The sequence below is a fragment of the Schistocerca cancellata genome, chromosome 2 (assembly GCF_023864275.1).
Source record: "Schistocerca cancellata isolate TAMUIC-IGC-003103 chromosome 2, iqSchCanc2.1, whole genome shotgun sequence".
Taxonomy (NCBI): domain Eukaryota; kingdom Metazoa; phylum Arthropoda; class Insecta; order Orthoptera; family Acrididae; genus Schistocerca; species Schistocerca cancellata.
In genome coordinates this window covers 1,019,019,871-1,019,039,002 of record NC_064627.1, presented here as the reverse complement: position 1 = coordinate 1,019,039,002, position 19,132 = coordinate 1,019,019,871, and the positions used below count along the sequence as shown (strand labels likewise).

Sequence of the window (19,132 nt, the reverse complement as noted above, 5' to 3'; positions counted from 1 at the left end):
GTTCGTACAACAATCTTATTTCATTGCTGCACTGTCATCTGCTGGAAAACGCCCGCCAAGATCTGTTGAGAAAACAATGGACTACACTACCGCGCAAAATTGCAACGATATGTCATTTTGTTCCAAAGATATTAACTATCAAAGAGTGTCTACATTTTTCAAAACCCCTCTGTATATATTCCCGGGAATAATCGGACGGATGATTAACCACTTATTGTTTAACACTGCCGCTCGGGTGGTGGATGCAGTAAAAGACAGCGTTAATTATAGGTAGCCGCTATGGAGGAGTGTTTTATTTTCACAGTATGCCTAATTCAGCCCCGCTATATTTCAGTGCGGGCAGCCGGTGCGGCCAGAAATGCAAACGTGCCGGAAGGCGGCGTGGTAATTTGACGCAATTAATTAGGGTGCTGAGATCCGCCCCTCCCTGGCGTGGCTTGGTCTGCGCGCGGATCGCGACGACGTGCAGCCACGGCGGCGTAAATTAGGCCCCTCTCGTGGCCGCTGCAGCCGCATAACGACGCGGCCATGCAAATGTATAGCGAGTGCACGCCAGGCTTTGGCCCACCTCGGCTAAAGCGTCGGACGTTTCACAAAATGCGCGATCAGAACCGGCTGTGATCTCTTGTACGTCACTGGCTTCCAAGGCCGGGGCTAGACGCTATAAAATTCTAATTGTCGTTACAGCGAAGTCTGACCGTTATATATATAACAGGTACAAGTGTAGATATTTCTATATGTGGTATCTTAATTTGTACATACTGAAACGTCCCCTTTGAACAAATTATACAAGACTGTGCTTAAACTGACACACAATATTTTTTTGCGCAACGCAATCTGACTTTCAGAAATCCCTACAAAGGAATGGCCCTGACTAACATTAACCTGTACCTTCTATGTAAGTAGGCTGTTTAGATTTTTATATTGGTAATGACACGTAGCGCTCTGTATGAAAATCACTGGCTGTGCTGTGTGCAGTCTGTGGCTAGTTTGCATTATTGTCTGCCATTGTAGTGTTGGGCAGCGGCAGCTGGATGTGAACAGCGCGTAGCGTTGCGCAGTTGGAGGTGAGCCGCCAGCAGTGGTGAATGTGGGAAATGAGATGGCGGATTTTTGAGTACAGAATCGATGTCATGAACTGATATATATATATTATGATTATTAAGGTAAATACATTGTTTGTTCTCTATTAAAATCTTTCATTTGCTAACTATGCCTATCAGTAGTTAGTGCCTTCCGTAGTTTGAATCTTTTATTTAGCTGGCAGTAGTGGCGCTCGCTGTATTGCAGTAGTTCGAGTAACCAAGTCAGAAATCCCTACAAAGGAATGGCCCTGACTAACATTAACCTGTACCTTTCACAAATCACTTACCTCACCAAAAATCTTGGTTACTCGAACTACTGCAATACACGTCCCCTTTGAACAAATTATACAAGACTGTGCTTAAACTGACACACAATATTTTTTTGCGCAACGCAATCTGACTTTCAGAAATCCCTACAAAGGAATGGCCCTGACTAACATTAACCTGTACCTTTTACAAATCACGTACCTCACCAAAAATCTTCGTTACTCGAACTACTGCAATACAGCGAGCGCCACTACTGCCAGCTAAATAAAAGATTCAAACTACGGAAGGCACTAACTACTGATAGGCATAGTTAGCAAATGAAAAATTTTAATAGAGAACAAACAATGTATTTACCTTAATAGTCATAATATATATATCAGTTCATGACATCCATTCTGTACTCAAAAATCCGCCATCTCATTTCCCACATCCACCACTGCTGGCGGCTCACCTCCAACTGCGCAACGCTACGCGCTGTTCACATCCAGCTGCCGCTGCCAAACACTACAATGGCAGACAACAATGCAAACTAGCCACAGACTGCACACAGCACAGCCAGTGATTTTCATACAGAGCGCTACGTGTCATTACCAATATAAAAATCTAAACAGCCTACTTACAATACATCAATGTGTTGGTTATTTCTTCTCGATGTCGAACAGCCTTCTAACAAAAATTTACTACCTAACGTTTACTGCACTGTCATAACTGCATTACTAACTGGGCTACATCTGTCATCATACGCTAACAGTTTTGAGCTCACGTGTCCACACGTCAACACTTGACTTCCTGCTCAGGGAAAAAATAGCAGGTGTAGAACTAAGAAACCGGAATTTGGTTGCAATAATTACACGTCAGTTATTAGAAACTGATCAACAATACTTTATTCAAAATAATCTCCACTGCTATTTATGCATTTATCCCACCTCTCCGGCAGCCTATGAATGCCACGCCAAAGAACTGGTTTTCTTTTGAAGCGAACCAGTCAGCGAGCCATTTTCTTATATTTTCATGCGAATTGAAGCGATGTTCAGCGAGAGCGTGTCCCAGTGATGCAAGTAGATGATAATCGGATGGAGCCAAGTCTGGAGAATAAGCCGCAAGTCCTTCCCAACTGAATGCTATGTGTGATGGGACGTTATCACGGAGTAATATGACTTTTTGTTGCGTTTTTCCCTATTCCGGTTCTTTTTCACGTAATGCTCGATATAAGTCGATTATTTGCTGTTGGTAGCGCTCAGTGTTAACGATTTCACCAGATTTTAGCAGCACACAATAGACGACATCCTGATCCCACCAGGCACAGTGTATTGTCGTCTTTTCAAAGCGTTTTGGTCTTGCAGTGGATGTCGATGGTTTGCCTGGATTCACCCATGATTTACGACGCTTGGGATTCTAAAAATATATACATTTTTCATCGCCTGTCACTATTCGATGGAGAAACGACTTTCTTTTGCATCTGGCGAGCAGCATTTTACAAGTGGTCTTTCGATTTGCTTGCTGTCTTTCATTCAGTTCATGCGGAATCCATCTTCCCACTTTCTGCGCCTTTCAAGTTGCTTTCAACCTAAGAGAAACAGAGTTTTACGTCACATTTAATTGTTCCGAGAGTTCCTGTTGAGTTTGAGTATCATCTTCATCCAATAAAGCCTGCAATTCGTCGTCTTCGAACTTCTTCGGTGGTTTCCCGCGCTCGTCTTTTCTCACGTCAAAAGCACCACTTTAGAATTTTGTGAACCGCTGGAAACACTGTGTTTTCCCAAGAGCGTATTCGCCGAAAGCTTCGACAGGCATCCGATGCGACTCTGCAGCAGTTTTCTGCCAATGTTAACAGAAACAAGTGCTGTCCGCCAATCGTAGTTCGAGGGCGCAAAACTCTACATGTTTACGTGTTTGAAATATATACCGATATATGGAACTTGGGTTTCCATCTGAGCTCTTGATGTTCATACAAGTGGTTCTCTTATCTCCAAAGGTCTCTTTAATTTTCCTGTAGGCAGTATCTATCTTACCCCTAGTGAGATAAGCCTCTACAGAAGAATGCTGAAGATCAGATGGGTCGATCACATAACTAATGAGGAAGTATTGAATAGGATTGGGGAGAAGAGAAGTTTGTGGCACAACTTGACCAGAAGAAGGGATCGGTTGGTAGGACATGTTCTGAGGCATCAAGGGATCACCAATTTAGTATTGGAAGGCAGCGTGGAGGGTAAAAATCGTAGGGGGAGACCAAGAGATGAATACACTAAGCAGATTCAGAAGGATGTAGGTTGCAGTAGGTACTGGGAGATGAAGAAGCTTGCACAGGATAGAGTAGCATGGAGAGCTGCATCAAACCAGTCTCAGGTCTGAAGACAACAACAACAACATGGAACTTGGGTTACTGTGTGTTGACATGCGTCGTCAGCCGTTAAAGGAAGCAGATGGCGCTCCAGATGCGGTCTCACGGGTCGTACATTGACCGCTAGCACCATCTACAGGGAAATTCCGGTTTCATACTTTTACACCTGGTAATCATTAATGGCTTGTTTTTGCCATGTGTACTTGGACTTCTGTCCAACTTAAAAGCCTACTACTCCTAATACCTACAACTATGAATCTGCAAATGAAGTAAATATTGATGTAATGTTGTTCAGTACACTGATCTCAGTCATCAATAAAGATATCTGCATTTACACCCATTACACTAAAAATGTACAAACGAAAGGGGCGAGTAGAGGAGAATGAAACAAAATAATCCATACGGTAAGAAACAAGTGTTTTTCTCGATACGACGTATGCGCAAGCGCAGTTATGCCAATGTTACAACACTGTGCCGCCTCTTTATAAAGAGTATGTGTAATTAGCTGATTTAATGCCTATGGAAATTAGATGCAAAGCACGAAAAAACGATCCTATACGGAATGCACCATGCAGTTATCATAAACAGTGACACAATTAACAATACCTTGTGCACCAACTATTCCTGCTAGAAAAACTTGTTAGCGTTTGACACTCTTTACCACTTCTGCATCTCTTGTATCTTTAAAAATAGTGTTTAACCGTTGCACACAACGGAGACTCATCACAATGAAGCAACCCTCCTAGAAATACAGCTTATTATATTCATTATGTGAGGGTTGCCTATCAATAAGGAAACTGTAGGACACAGAGGATGTTAAAATGTAATTCTGGTGGAGAATACAAAACTGTTATTTAATCTGATCAAGTTAATAACTGCGGAGGAACAGTTCAAATAAATGTTCTGGAAAAACTAACTTAAATAACTGAGCTCTCTGGTATCCAAATTTTATTGGAAGACTTCAGGAAGCAAAATGAATAAGCGTTCCACATGCGGGCAACTCGCAAAATAAAGATAAATGAAACAAATACGAGGGGTGTTCAATAAGTAATGCAACACATTTTTTTCTCGGCCAGTTTCTGTTGAAACAATTCGGAATTTGTTGTGGAACATCGTGGAATATTCTGAGTTCAGCTCCTACTATTTAATGAATGTTCGATAGTTTTTCACAATGTTAGTCCCTTTTCCTCGTACGTCCCCACTTAAAGATTTTTAATATCAATAAAAAGATGCAGAGAGACGAGTAATGTGAGACAAAAGGCCTCCAGAAAAATCTCTGCTCTGTAAACAGAGCAGTTTGGGACAACCCCAGAGAGACGGGAGGGTAACGCCGGAATTCCTATCTGAATTTGAACAGAATCGACCGCATGGTCAACCACGAATAAGAGGGTCGTGCCCCTTGCGTAAAGTTATTCTTCTCCACGATAGCAAATTGTCTTCTTAGCCTGTCAAGCAATCGGAAAGTGCACCGTCAGCGAACTGGCATAACTGCGCTTGCGCATACGTCGTATCGTGGAAAACACTGGTTTCTTACCGTATATATATATATATATATATATATACCCCATTGCGTGAAAATATAATCACATGTCAGTTCTAGTATAATATATTTGTCCAATGAATAGCCGTTTATCATATATATATTATTGTTTCATTCTCCTCTGCTCGACCCTTTCGTTTGTACATTTTGAGTATAATGGGTGTAAATGCAGATATCTTTATTGATGACTGAGATCAGCTTGACGAGAGAGGGGCTGCAGAATACGCACACCGTTGTTTGGGAAAGCTACGGACAACGTGCAGCGGCGAGGCGAATCATCCGGCATAGGAGCACGGACGCGTCCCCACCGCCAGAGACGCCGCTGCCGGCTCTCGCGTCACACTGCCAGCCAGCTAGCACCGACCCCTGCTTCGCTTTTACGAATGACACGAGGCCAACGCAACACAAGAAAGGAGGCATCGAGCAGGACGGAAGCTTCAGTGCGTTCCGTCTTGTCGCGCTCGCTCTTCGGCTCAGTTCGAGCCTGTCACGGATTAGCCAGTGGAAAATACCCAACTGTTGCAACGTCCCGTGTTTGTGGGTTCTTCGCAAAATTATTGCTAGCTTATTCTGAGTTCAGCCCCTACTATTTAATGAATGTCGGATAGGTGGCGGCGCTAGGCCTAGCTTTCAAAATGGCGTCTGTAACGGAGGTGGCTTCCAAGCAGGGACCTGTCATTGCATTTCTTTTAGCGGGAACTCAGAACATCACAGATATTCATAGTCGTTTGTAGAATGTCTATAGAGGCCTAGCAGTGAACAAAAGCGCGATGAGTAGTTGGGTGAGGCCTCTGTCATCAACGCAACAAGGTCGCGCACGCAAACCTGTCCGACCTCCCCCGTGCCGGAAGGCCACACACAGCTGTGACTCATTCATTGTTGGAACATGTGGACACTCCATTCGAGGTGATCGACGGAAACCCCAACAAACACCTCGCTGCACAACTAAGCGTCTCTGTTGATAGTGTTGACACAGTCGTCCATTAGTTGCGGTACTAAAGGTTTATTCCCCCCTGGGGTCCTTGCGTCTAAAGGAAGATCATAAAGAGCAATAACGGACCATCTGTGCTATGCACGGATTCAGAAAATATCGTTCTCGTGCAACACAACTAACTCATTATTCTCATGAAGTAATGAGTCCTATAGACAGGGGATCTCAGATTCATTCCATTACGGTTCCTCACAACCGGCTTCTAATCGAACTTCATACCTATGGAGCATCGTCTCAGCTGTACGACTGTATTCGCCATTTCCTGTCAAAAAGGTGTCAGTTCACAATAACCGACGGGTAGTCATCGAGTGAAACTGCTGGTGACTGTTTTTTGTCGATTACCATCACGTGTTCTACATTTCGAAACGGAATGCGCTTCTGCTCGCAAGAAACAGCTCAAAGCCGCACCATCAGCCAATAAAGTGATGGGGACGATCTTCTGGGACTCTGATAGGGTTATCGATGCAGCAAGACGCCTCCTCTGACGTCGACCACCAGAGCGGTACCATGCAGGCATACAGGCACTCCCAGTAAGGGGACGTACGGCCGTTGCATTGAAGGGCCATTATGTTGAAAAATAGGATTTTGTAACCAAAAGAGTGGGGAATAATGTGGTGTATTGGGATCGTAAATAAAACCAATCTGCTTCCAGAAAAAGAAGTGTTGCTTTACTTATTGAACACCTCTCATATTTAATATAAATAGCTGAGCATTCGATAAGCATAAGCAAATGTGTTCAATGAGAACTGCTTCGAATCTGTACTATGTTGCTGCCTGACTGATGCATTCGGGAGGATGACGGTTCAATCCCGCGTCCGACCATCCTGATTTAGGTTTTCCGTGATTTCCCTAAATCGCTCCAGGCAAATGTCGGGATGGTTCCTTTGAAAGGGCACGGCCGACTTCCTTCCCAGTCCTTCCCTAATCCAATGAGACCTATGACCTAGCTGTTTGGTCTCTTCCCTCAAACAACCCAAACAACCTGACCGATACTTACATTCTTCAAGCACAGCGAGAGGCCACCCGTCATCACCAGATGTGAGCCGGGAAGCGAATCTGTCTTCCGAGTTCTTTCCAGAAATCCCACTGTTCAAAAAATGGTTCAAATGGCTCTGAGCACTAAGCGACTTAACGTCTGAGGTCATCAGTCACCTAGAGCTTAGAACTAATTAAACCTAACCAACCTAAGGACATCATATCCATGCCCGAGGCAGAATTCGAACCTGCGACCGGAGCGGTCGCTCGGCTCCAGACTGTAGCGCCTAGAACAGCACGGCCACTCCGGTCGGCAATCCCACTGTTCCCAAGCTCTACTTGGAGGGGAGGTTTAATGCTGCTGCCAGTCTGACAAATGAATATTTTCCCTTTTCTGCCTAAAAACAAGAGAAATCAACAGAAGATTACCATTCGAACCTCACAAAAGGCATCATTATGATTGATGAGGTTGGCTTCGAACAGTCCCTCTTCCTTTGTCGTCACTGACCGCACCGCATTTGGTGACGGGGGCGTTACATTGGTAGAACAGTCCATAATTTTTGGAGGGAAGCAACAAACATTCTCACGCCATGGAAGCGCTGGCAGGTGGCCTCTCCCTTGATGTGCAGGCAGAAAGGCTACTTTCCACCTGAAACATGTTCAGCAGAATGCTATGGTGACCGGCGGCATCTGTGCCCGAGGCAAGCGGATTAGCGCTAGGAACTGCCCACATAGGCATTTCGGGAACGGGACCATATCCGCGAGAAATAGCTGCCGCCCAGGAGGCATTCTTTCCTTGCTATTGAGACACCGTCAAAGGCATTCTGCCGACTTCACCGGACTGCCGGGTCCTCCGAATTCACACCCTTCTGGCGGGAAATCGAATACTTGCCACTCCATCAAAATATACAAAGCTCACAAAATTAACCATCGCTCATACAGAATCGCAAAGTGACGTTTGTCAGTCATGTCACGGATGTTCACGTCAAAGCATACGTTTACTTCGAAACACCACAAGTGAGGCGTAAATTACTAGGTGACAAGCTGTTCTCGTTTGTTTTTATCGTAATTCCGCTGTAGTTGTGAACAGCATTTCAACATAAAGTGAATAGATATTGGCTCACAAATACGATGACCTCCCCAATATGAACCTGTTGGATTTTTCTTTTTCTACGAGTACTAAAATATGTAATTTCTTTTTATCTATGTGCTATACGATGTTCCAGGATATCTAATGATAATTCTGGAATAATAAGAGTCAGCTTGAATCCAGTCAACGACTTTTTTCGTCAGCGAGCTATTCACCATTTTGCTGATTGGGCACATTTTTCAACATGGACGCATACCTCCTTCGTGACTTCATGTCCCAGCCCTAATGTTTAAAAGCTTTGGTGCACTCCAACCTTGCTGACAGCGTCTATGAACTCTTGGAACGAATCGTGGGTAGTCGTCAATGAATTTGGATGACCCCTGTGATTTCTCAACGTGAGTACTGAAGAGACGTGCCGAAACCTACCTTCACATGTACGTCGGCCATGTGCACATCGTCAGGTACACATGTAAAGTTTAGATTCTCGATGACTCTTATCAATTATTTATGTACTGTGTCGTAATACGTCGTATCACGAAATCCATGGCTGTAACGGATCGTGCAGCCACGTCTTAATCCCTGAGTCAACAGATGGGGACGTCTGCAAGACAACAACCATCTGCACGAACAGTTCGACGACGTTGCAGCAGCATCGACTATCAGCTCGGAGACAATGGCTGCGGTTACCCTTGAAGCTGCATCACAGACAGGAGCGCCAGCGATGGTGTACTCAACGATGAACCTGGGTGCACGAATGGCAAAATGTCATTTTTTCGGATGAATCCAAGTTCTGTTTACAGCATCTTGATGGTTGCATCCGTGTTTGGCGACATTGCGGTGAACGCACATTCGAAGCGTGTATTCGTCATCGCCATACTGGCGTATCACCCGCCGTGATGGTATCGGGTGCCATTGGTTACACGTCTCGGTCACCTCTTGTTCGCACTGAAGGCACTTTGAACAGTGGACGTTACATTTCAGATGTGTTACGACCCGTGGCTCTAACCTTCATCGATCAAATGGTTCAAATGGCTCTGAGCACTATGGGACTTAACAGCTATGGTCATCAGTCCCCTAGAACTTAGAACTACTTAAACCTAACTAATCTAAGGACATCACACACATCCATGCCCGAGGCAGGATTCGAACCTGCGACCGTAGCAGTCGCGCGGTTCCGCACTGCGCGCCTAGAACCGCGAGACCACCGCGGCCGGCTTCATCGATCCCTGGGAAACCCTACATTTCAGCCGGATAATGCACGACCGAATGGTGCAGATCCTGTACGGGCCTTTCTGGATACAGAAAATGTTCGACTGCTGCCCTGGCCAGTACATTCTCTAGATCCCTCACCAACTGAAAACATCTGGTCAATGTTGCCCGAGCAACTAGCTCCCCATTGCGTGAAAATATAATCACATTTCAGTTCTAGTATAATATATTTGTCCAGTGAATAGCCGTTTATCATCTTCATTTATTCTTGGTGTAGCAACTTTAATGGCCAGTAGTGTAGATAGCTCGTCTACGTCATTTTGCAATTATTTTTTATTTCTGATGATATTAGTAGACGATACATGACGGCACCATCTGCAAACAGTTTAAGAGGCCTGCCCATATTTTCTCAAAATCATCTGTACGGAGTAGCAACAGCAGCTAACACTTCCGTTTCACTCGATAACTACCCGTCGGTTATTGTGGACTGTCACCTTTTTGACAGGAAATGGCGAATACAGTCGTACAGCTGAGACGATACTCCACAGGTATGAAGTTTGATTAGAAGCCGGTTGTGAGGAACCGTAATGGAATCCGTGCTGTCTATATGTTAGTACATAGCATTTTTAGAGGTAATTCATATGGAAACTTACCTACAGATCAAAACTAAGTGTCAAACCGATACCAGAATTCGAGGCCTCTGGCTTTCACGGCCAAGTGAACTACCCAAGTACGACTCACGACTCGTCCTCACAGATTTTCATCCTCCAGTACCTCATCCTCTAGCTTCCAAACTTCACAGATGTTTTCCACCGAAACTTAAACGACTAGAACTCCTAGAAGGAAGGATATTGCGGAGATAGCCAGAGCCTGGGGGATGTTTCCAGACTGATTTTGTCACTCTGCAGCGGAGTGTGCGCTGTTATGAAACTTGCTGGCAAATTGGAACTTTGTGCCGGACAGAGCACATGCTCGCAAAGGCGAAGGTCCCGAGATCGAGTCTCGGTCTGGCACACAGTTTCGATCCGCTAGGAAATTTCACATCAGCGCATTCTCCCCTGCAAAGTGGAAATTCATTCTGGTAATTCATAAAGTTCAAACGGAGTTCATGTTCTAGTCATACCACAAATCGGCGTCAGTGATACAGCCAAGTGATTCATCAGATTACTCCTGTTCCCTGATTGTTGGTGTAGCCCTGTGCAACTTTTCAATCCTTAGTTAAAGATCTTTTGTCGAGCGAGCAGTTGTGTATGATTGATAAGTATGGAGAGATTTAGATAAATCAAGCTGGCAGGTCGGGGATTTGGACCGACGTCCGTCGAATGCGAGGACAAAACTAGGAGACAAAGAGTGTGGCGATGTTCGTAATCTGTTATTCTAATAATGATAAATGGTTAAACGGAATAGATGATCCGCGGTCCGAACTTGCATTTGGAAGTCCTCGGCCTGTTACGCCGGAACATCAGCACTTGACGAGAGAGGAAACACTGGATCGATACCAGATGTCCGAACGCGGTGCGTATCTAGCCTCAATCACGTCGTCAGCTCCGCCCAGTACCGAATTCTCTGCCGCTGGAACTCGCGCAGGAGCAAGGCGGACAGAGGCAGCCATCGCAGGCGCACAAAGTCGATCAGCGAATCGACAGGTGACGCAGATGCATTTTGGTAATTGGGCGCCGAGAACGCTACTCCATTCCGATCGGCATTGTTCTCGTAACACTCCCACACGTCTTGCTAATGGCAATTAGCGCTGTCTGCGTGAAACGCATTTGGCTTCCGTGCGGCGCTACGACTGCTTAACAAAGGACAGGCTGCATTTGAGCCCGACCGCAAACGTAGTAAACAAGATCAGAGTCGTGTAACACCATTTTCAATTAGGCCGTGTAATACGTTAATGACCAGACAATTGCAGGAAATTGCTTAACCCGATAACAATATGATGTATCTCCATCCATTTCCCTGTCACGGATTCCCCTTTCTGCCGAGCCCTTCCATAAAGTTTCAATTAGCGCTAGCTTCCAGTCCTGCTGCGACAGAGAAAGTTCAAACTGGCGCAGCAACTCAATTATCCACACTGATTGCAGTCCAAACAATTCACAAGGAAGACCCAGAAAGGCCGAATATGGGAACTGATTCGTGTAGACGCAAATTTTTGTAAATTTGTAGGAGGAAGTGCTACGAAAAGGGCACTAAAAATCCTGACCAGTGGGGGTGACTTTGGGTTGGAGTTACGTTTGAAGCTAGCGTCTGTATGTTTTTCTTGAATAACTAAAAGTCCGCGGCCCTGGCGAAAACGTATCGTAGTGCCAAATTGAACTACAGACTTTTCTTACAAAAAAGGTTCTGTTCATTTTCACTCTAGGATCAACAGTTTGCGCGACGAGAGCGAGTGGATATTTAAAATGTCACACGACGCGTTTGCGCAGTAGCTTCGGAGGTTTCTGTAGGTCAGTATGTGGGGTTTTCCTGATATGATACGTCACAATTGTTCCGTACCAAATTGTTCGTTTCGGCTTCATCAGTATTAATTGTGCAATGTTGTAAGCAGTAAGTGTTTACAAAAAAAAAAAAAACGGCTCTGAGCACTATGCGACTTAACTTCGGAGGTCATCAGTCGCCTAGAACTTAGAACTAATTAAACCTAACTAACCTAAGGACATCACACACATCCATGCCCGAGGCAGGATTCGAACCTGCGACCGTAGTGGTCGCACGGTTTCAGACTGTAGCGCCTAGAACCGCTCGGCCACTCCGGCCGGCTCTATAGAAAGTTGCACAAATAATAACATACATCTCGATAAGATTATAAAGTCGTACAAACGTTGGTAACTTTGTTTAAATGTTAAAAAATATAAAATTGTGCTATTCGCAAGACTCAGAAACGTCGATTCCGTGCCCATAATGTCAATGAGTCACTAATGGAACAGTCAGCTCGTACAAACATATGGATTTAACAGTTTTCAGGGATATGAAGTGAAATGATCAGGTAGTCCTAATGGCAGCTAAAGCAGGTGGCAGACTTCTGTTTATTGGTAGGATACCGAGAACATTTTATGATCTACAAGGGACATTGGGACATTGCGTACAGAACACTGGCACCACTCATCCCAAAATATATTGGTACACATTGGCAGAAATGCACTACACTGAGGTGGCAAAGTTCGTGGGATAGCGACATGCATACATATAGATGGCGTTGGTATCAGGTACACATGGTATAAGAGGGCAGTGCATTGACGGAGCTATCCCCCCCCCCCCCCTCCAAATCTGCCTTTGGCTCGGGAGTGTCATCTTTGTGCCGCCACTTTCGTGCAGTGTTCTACAGTGAGTGTTCTACAGTGCGTGTTTTACAGTGAGTGTTCCGTGTTGTGTTTTTTTGGAAAGTGTTGCGAACGGCCATCATACTGTCGCTGGGTGTGCCTTTTATCTCTTGCGAACAGAAACCAGACTGTCGCCGTGTTTTTTAATTGTGTGTCTACTATGTTACTTGTCTGATTCGTGTGTCTTTTATTAACGTTGCCAACCCCTTTTCCTTTCTGTTTTAACTTTCCGCATTTTTCCGCCATTTTTCACTTGACGTCACCATTTTATCGCCTGTTTTTCTTGTTTCTTTTCTTCTTCCGTTCTTTCAACTAAAAGTCTGTAGGCTGTAGAGCAGCGTACTAAGCTGCTGCCAGCCCACCCCCTTCAGAGGGAATTGAAAATCAATGAAGGAAAAAAAACGGAGCTATCAGTTGCACTCAAGGGGTTCACGTGAAAAAATTTTCATCGTGATTATGGCTGTACGACGGGAATTAACAGACTCTGGACGCGGAATTGTAACTGGAGCTACACGATGTGATATTTCATTTCGAGAATGCCTAGGGAATTCAATATTCCAAGATCCGTAGTGTCAAGAGGACGCAGGGAATACCAGATTTCAGGCAGTGGCCGGCGGCCTTTACTTAACGTCCGAGAGGAACGGTGTCTGCGTACAGTTGTCAGTGCTAACAGACAAGCAACACTGTCTGAAGAAACCTCAGAAATCAATGCGGGACGCACGATAAACGTATCCATTAGGACATCACGCTAATGGGCTATGGCAGCAGACGACCGAAGAGAGTGTCTTTGCTAAAAACACGACATCGCCTTCAGCGCCTCTCCTAGGCTCGTGACTATATCGGTTGGACCCTAGATGACTGGGAAACTCTGGCCTGGTCAGATGAGTCCAGATTTCAGATGGTAAGAGCTGATGTTAGGATTAGAATGTAGCACAGACCCGACGAGGTCATGGACCCAAGTTGTCAACAGGTGTGAGCTGATGGTGGCTGCATAATTGTGTGGGCTGTGTCTACATGGAATGGACTGGTCCAACTGAGCCGATCATTGACTGGAAATGGTTACTTTCGGTTGCCTGGAGACCATTTTCAGCCATTCATTGACTTCATGTTCCCAAACAACGATGGAATTTTTGTGGATGACAATGCGCCAAGTCACCGGGCCACCACTATTCGTGATTGGTTTGAAGAATATTCTGGACATTTCGAGGGAGTGATGTGGCCATCCAGACCGTTTGACACAAATCCTATGGAACATTTATGAGACATATTCGAGAGGTCAGTTCGTGCACAAAATCCTGCACCGACAACACTTTCGCAATCATTGGCGGCAGGAGAAACAACATGGCGTAATATTTGTGCGGTACTGCCAACGACTTGTTGATGCTGAGTCCATGCCCCGTCGAGTTGCTGCAACACGCCGACCAATAGAAGTCCCGACACGTTATTAGGAGCTGTCCTGTGACTTTTGTCACCTCAGTTTATTTCTCAGTTGTGTGGACAAATACCAGTTAGGACCAACAGGGGATACTGAAAGGACAAAAGGAAGGGCAGCACGTTCGGTCACAGGTTTATCTGACAAACGACACGTTGAAAAACTTGAAACGTAGACTCTTGAAGACAGAGGTGAACTGTCTCGCGAAAGCTTATGATAAAGTTCCAAGAAACAGTATAAACAGGATATATAGGATTATGCAACAAGCTCCTACTGCGAAGACAAAATAGATTAATTATAGCGCTCACGCTGGTTTTTAAGCAATCATTTTCTCCACGATTCTTACGCGAATAGAATGGGAAGAAACGGTAATACTTAAAACAGTGGAAAGTACCCTCGGCCATGCACACCGTAGAGTTGAGAGCATGTATGTTCATTTAGAGCTTCCGAAGCTATCTACTAGATCGGTTACATTTATTATGAGCAGTAATGGCCACTTATCACTCTTTGGGGTATTTCCCAAAGTTATTTTAACATGCGACGATTGTGTCCTATTCAGAACGACATGTTGAGTTTTACCCGTTAGACAGTTCTGAACCCTATCTTGAAGTCCTATACCCCATACGCTCGAATCAGTGAAAAACTGTATCGAATATTCTTCGGAAGTTACGGAACATGGTATCTTTCTACTGACATCTAATTCTTTCGAAAAAAGTATTTCTGTTTAATTGTTGTTCTTTTAGATTTGAATAGATCTAATATTCAGTGCAGGAGTGATATAAAATACACCCGCGTTTCTTCCACGAGTAGATATCATTCTGACAGCTTTAATCGCGCAACCTTTGGACAAACACGGTCCGCAGTTCTATTCTGGATCAGCTTCTGATAACGCGTTTAATGAAATAACTGCGATTATTGTGACTTGCTGTGAGGCGTGGTCCGCAATAATCGGAAAATCAAACGCTTGTAACTGTCAGAAATTTAACGGAGGTACTTACGTTGTGCTTATCTGTGATCTGCACATCGCTCTTGTTCACGTCAGTCATATTTTTTTCGCAATCGCATTAGCTACTCGAGCCAAGCGTGTCGCAACTTGAAAGAGATAGTTTACTACCTCTACAGAGATTCCGACATCAAATACTGGACTCTATGACGTACGCATGAGTCGCTATAGATGCCGGCAACAGTTTAGTAATGACGGAGAGTAACCTGAAATTTAAGAGAATCGTTAAGAAGAAGTGGGATGCTAAAATACTCAGGAATGATGTGTGTCTGAAATTCTCTGAGACTGTAGGTATTTTGATAGTGAATACCACAGTAGGCAGTACAGTTTAAGAGTGGAGATCTCTAAAAAGGCAGTCACAGAAGCTGGACAAACAAATGGGGGTACAAGGTGGATAATTACGAAGGAACCTGAAATAACAATAGAAATACATCAACTGATGAACGAAAGAAGAAAGTAGAAATGTGCGCAGGGGAAGACAGTGTAAGTCACTTTGGAACGATAGAAGTGCAAGGAAGCTAAGGTAAAACGGCTGCAGAAAAAATGAGAAATAAAAGGGAACCTGTATGGGTGTTTCACAGTTCATGATGCACACTTCTAAAAGTTGTAGAGAGGACTTATTAGATCAAGTTTCACATGGGAACCCATGTCGGGAAATGTTATCCAACGACGCCATGGAGCGTCAAAGTTACGGGCGCCGGCACCTGTAAATGTGTGTATATACAGGGTAATTCTGTGATGTTGTTACAAACGTTCACGGATGATGGAGAAGCGTAAATGTGTCAATCTGAGGTATCCCTATACCGGAACCGAACGAGTCGAAAGTTATAATCGAAAACAATTCTGATAACTCTGACAGTGGAATACGTGTACCGGTACAGTTGTTACTAAGATTTGTGATACGCATTTTTCAGAGGTAGTAGTATAGACCAAAACAAGAAAAAATATCTCGTAAAAATGGATACCGTGAGATCTATGAGCACTTGTTCAATAGAGGAGGCGCGTAAAACACTAGCGAAGATGAACTAGTGCTCAGAGCCCATGAGGTATGCATTTTTGAGCCCATATTCATCACACTTTTGAACATGGCTATTATTCAGCAACCATGTACTGGTTTCAACATAGGATTAAACAGTCAACCAGTTGCGCATAAACGGTAGGTACATTGACCGAAGTCTCGACACCTATTAGGGGCGTCATCATCAGAATAAATGTTGCTATGTCGTAAAATTACATTGCTAAGAAACAATAGTCAGAATCTGGAGCAGCTAGGCTCCTGTCAAACGTAAAATATAATATTCTAGCCAAGTGTGCCCAGCTTTTTAATAATGTAATTTTACGACTTAGCAACATTTTTTCTGATAAACACACGCATAGTAGGTGTCGAAACCTAGGTGATTGTACCTCCCGTTTATGTGCAACCTGTTGACTGTTAAATCCCATGTTCATAGGACATTTCTTATTGTCTCCGTACCTCTGAAAGTTTCATATCCTACATTCTTAGCGACAACAGTATCGGTAAATGTATTCCACTGTCAGAGGTACGAGAATGATTTTCTCTTGTAACTTCTGACTCGTTCGTTTCCGAACCAGGGACCCTTCCTCGAACTGATACATTAATCTGGCTCCATGAATCATGACAGTTTGTAATATCATCACAGAGTCACCCTGTATTTTCATCCATTTACAGGCGCCGGAGCCTGTAATTTTGATTTCTAACTTCATTGGGTAACGCTTCCGGGCATGGATTCCTGCGTAAAGCCTGATCTACTAAGTCCCCTCTACAGCGTCCGAAAGCGTGTAACATGAATTGTGAAACACCCTGTACGAAAGTCAAAACAACCTTCGGTGAAATTTAAAAACAAATGTGTCAACATTGAGAGTGCAGCAGGAATTCCGTTGTCGAATGTAGATGAGAAAGCGGATAGGTGGAGAGTACACTTAACGCCGTTACGATGGGAGGGAACTGTCGTTCGACTCTATAGAAGAAGAAATGGACGTCTCTACGGAAGATACAGGGAATCCAGTATTACGGTCAGATTTTAACAGAACTTTGAAAGAGTTGCGATCAAATAAGGTGGAAGACATAGATTACAGTACTTCGGAATTTCCCAAATCACTGAGTGATATATAAACGAAACATCTACTCAAGTTTCTGTGTAAAATCTATGAGATTGGGCATGTTCCATCAGACATTCGGAAAAATTTCATTCACAGTTTCAAAGACAGGAACTGCAGATAATGCGGTAATTATCGCGCACACTGCGCAACAGCTCATCATCAAAGATGCCAACAAGAATAATATACAGAAGAAGGGGAAAGAAAATTCAAGATCTCTCAGACAACTATCATCTGCCTATCTCTTTTTGCCAACTATCCTCCACATGCTACCAACATTTCAGTAATTTTTCGTGGGTTCTTTTCTAACCCACTTATTACGCACACTCCGTCTTCAGACCACGAGAGGCTTACCGGGACCATCCGACCGCCGTGTCATCCTCAGAGGAGGATGCAGATAGGAGGGGCATGGGGTCAGCACACCACTCTCCCGGTGGTTATGATGGTATTCATGACCGAAGTCGCTACTATTCGGTCGAGTAGCTCCTTAATTGGCATCACGAGGCTGAGTGCAGCCCGAAAAATGGCAACAGCACATGGCGGCTGGATGGTCACCCATCCAAGTGCCGGCCACGCCCAACAGCGCTTAACTTCGGTGATCTCACGGGAACAGGTGTATCCACTGCGGCAAGGCCGTTGCCCACTTATTATGAGAGGAATGAAAAATTGCTGAGCCCAACTGTTTCTTAAGCCTAATAAAATTTTTTCCCTTCAAAATTTTCATTACTATGTTCACTGAAAAATTCAGACGCTACTCACTAGCTACTATTCATGTGCTACTATTTGCGTTATTCTATTAGTTGTACAGAACTGCATATACTGTTTCGCTGAATTTAGGGAGAGTACGTTCTTTGAATGTTAGCAATAGCTTCTTCTCTTGTTGGCTCTTGTGCCGTCTTCAGAAACTATCAACTCTTCTTGATTTATGAGGGGAAGTCAAATGGAAACGGAACGCCAGCTACAACGGCGCCTTGGAAAGGTTACATTCAAAAGTAATCACCACATACGTTAAGACGTATATCGCACTGGAAGTCGAGACGATCAATTTCTGTTACGCAGATGGCGGTTGGCCGCTGATGGATCCGCAACCGCGCCCACTCTTGCACTTCCTCGTGCGAGTGAAACCGACGTCCACACATGTCTTTCTTCAGGTCGCCAAGGACGTGAAAATCGCGTGGTGAACGATCTGGGATGTATGGAGGACGATGCAGTGTTTCTCAACCAAGTCGCTGATGCGCAGCCTTCGTGCAATGTGGGAACAACAGGATGATTACGTCCAGTATCATCCCTAGACGTTTTGGCTTTATGGCGCCACACGTTTTCGCAAAGTGTCTTCATAGCGATTGGGACTTAACATCTGAGGTCATCAGTCTCCTAGACTTAGAACTACCTAAATCTAACTAACCTAAGGACATCACACACATCTATGCCCGACGTAGGATTCGAACCTGCGACCGTGTAGCGATCGCGCGGTTCCAGACTGAAGCACCTAGAACAGCTCGGCCACAACGGCCGGCGAAACTCGACGAGCAGAGGGCCCTTGCATTGGGAGAAGGTCATCATGACCTTACCGAAACTTATGTGGAACTTTAGTGGGGGAGATGTGGGACGTTTACACTGCTGACTTTCTCGTTCGCTCCCGGGCTATCAGAATGCTGCCGGGCGGAATCATGCTGATGCACGATAACGCCCACTACCAGTCGACCATTCGGACAAAGGCTACGCTTCAGCGATTTGGTTGGAAAACACTGCAGTATCCTC

The 19,132-nt window shown here is 44.6% G+C and overlaps 1 pseudogene; it reads right to left on the bottom strand.

Annotated features, from left to right (window-relative positions):
• Positions 1–17,895: 17,895 nt before the first annotated feature.
• On the bottom strand, positions 17,896–18,012 carry LOC126163794 (5S ribosomal RNA; annotated as a pseudogene).
• Between the last annotated feature and the right edge of the window lie 1,120 nt (positions 18,013–19,132).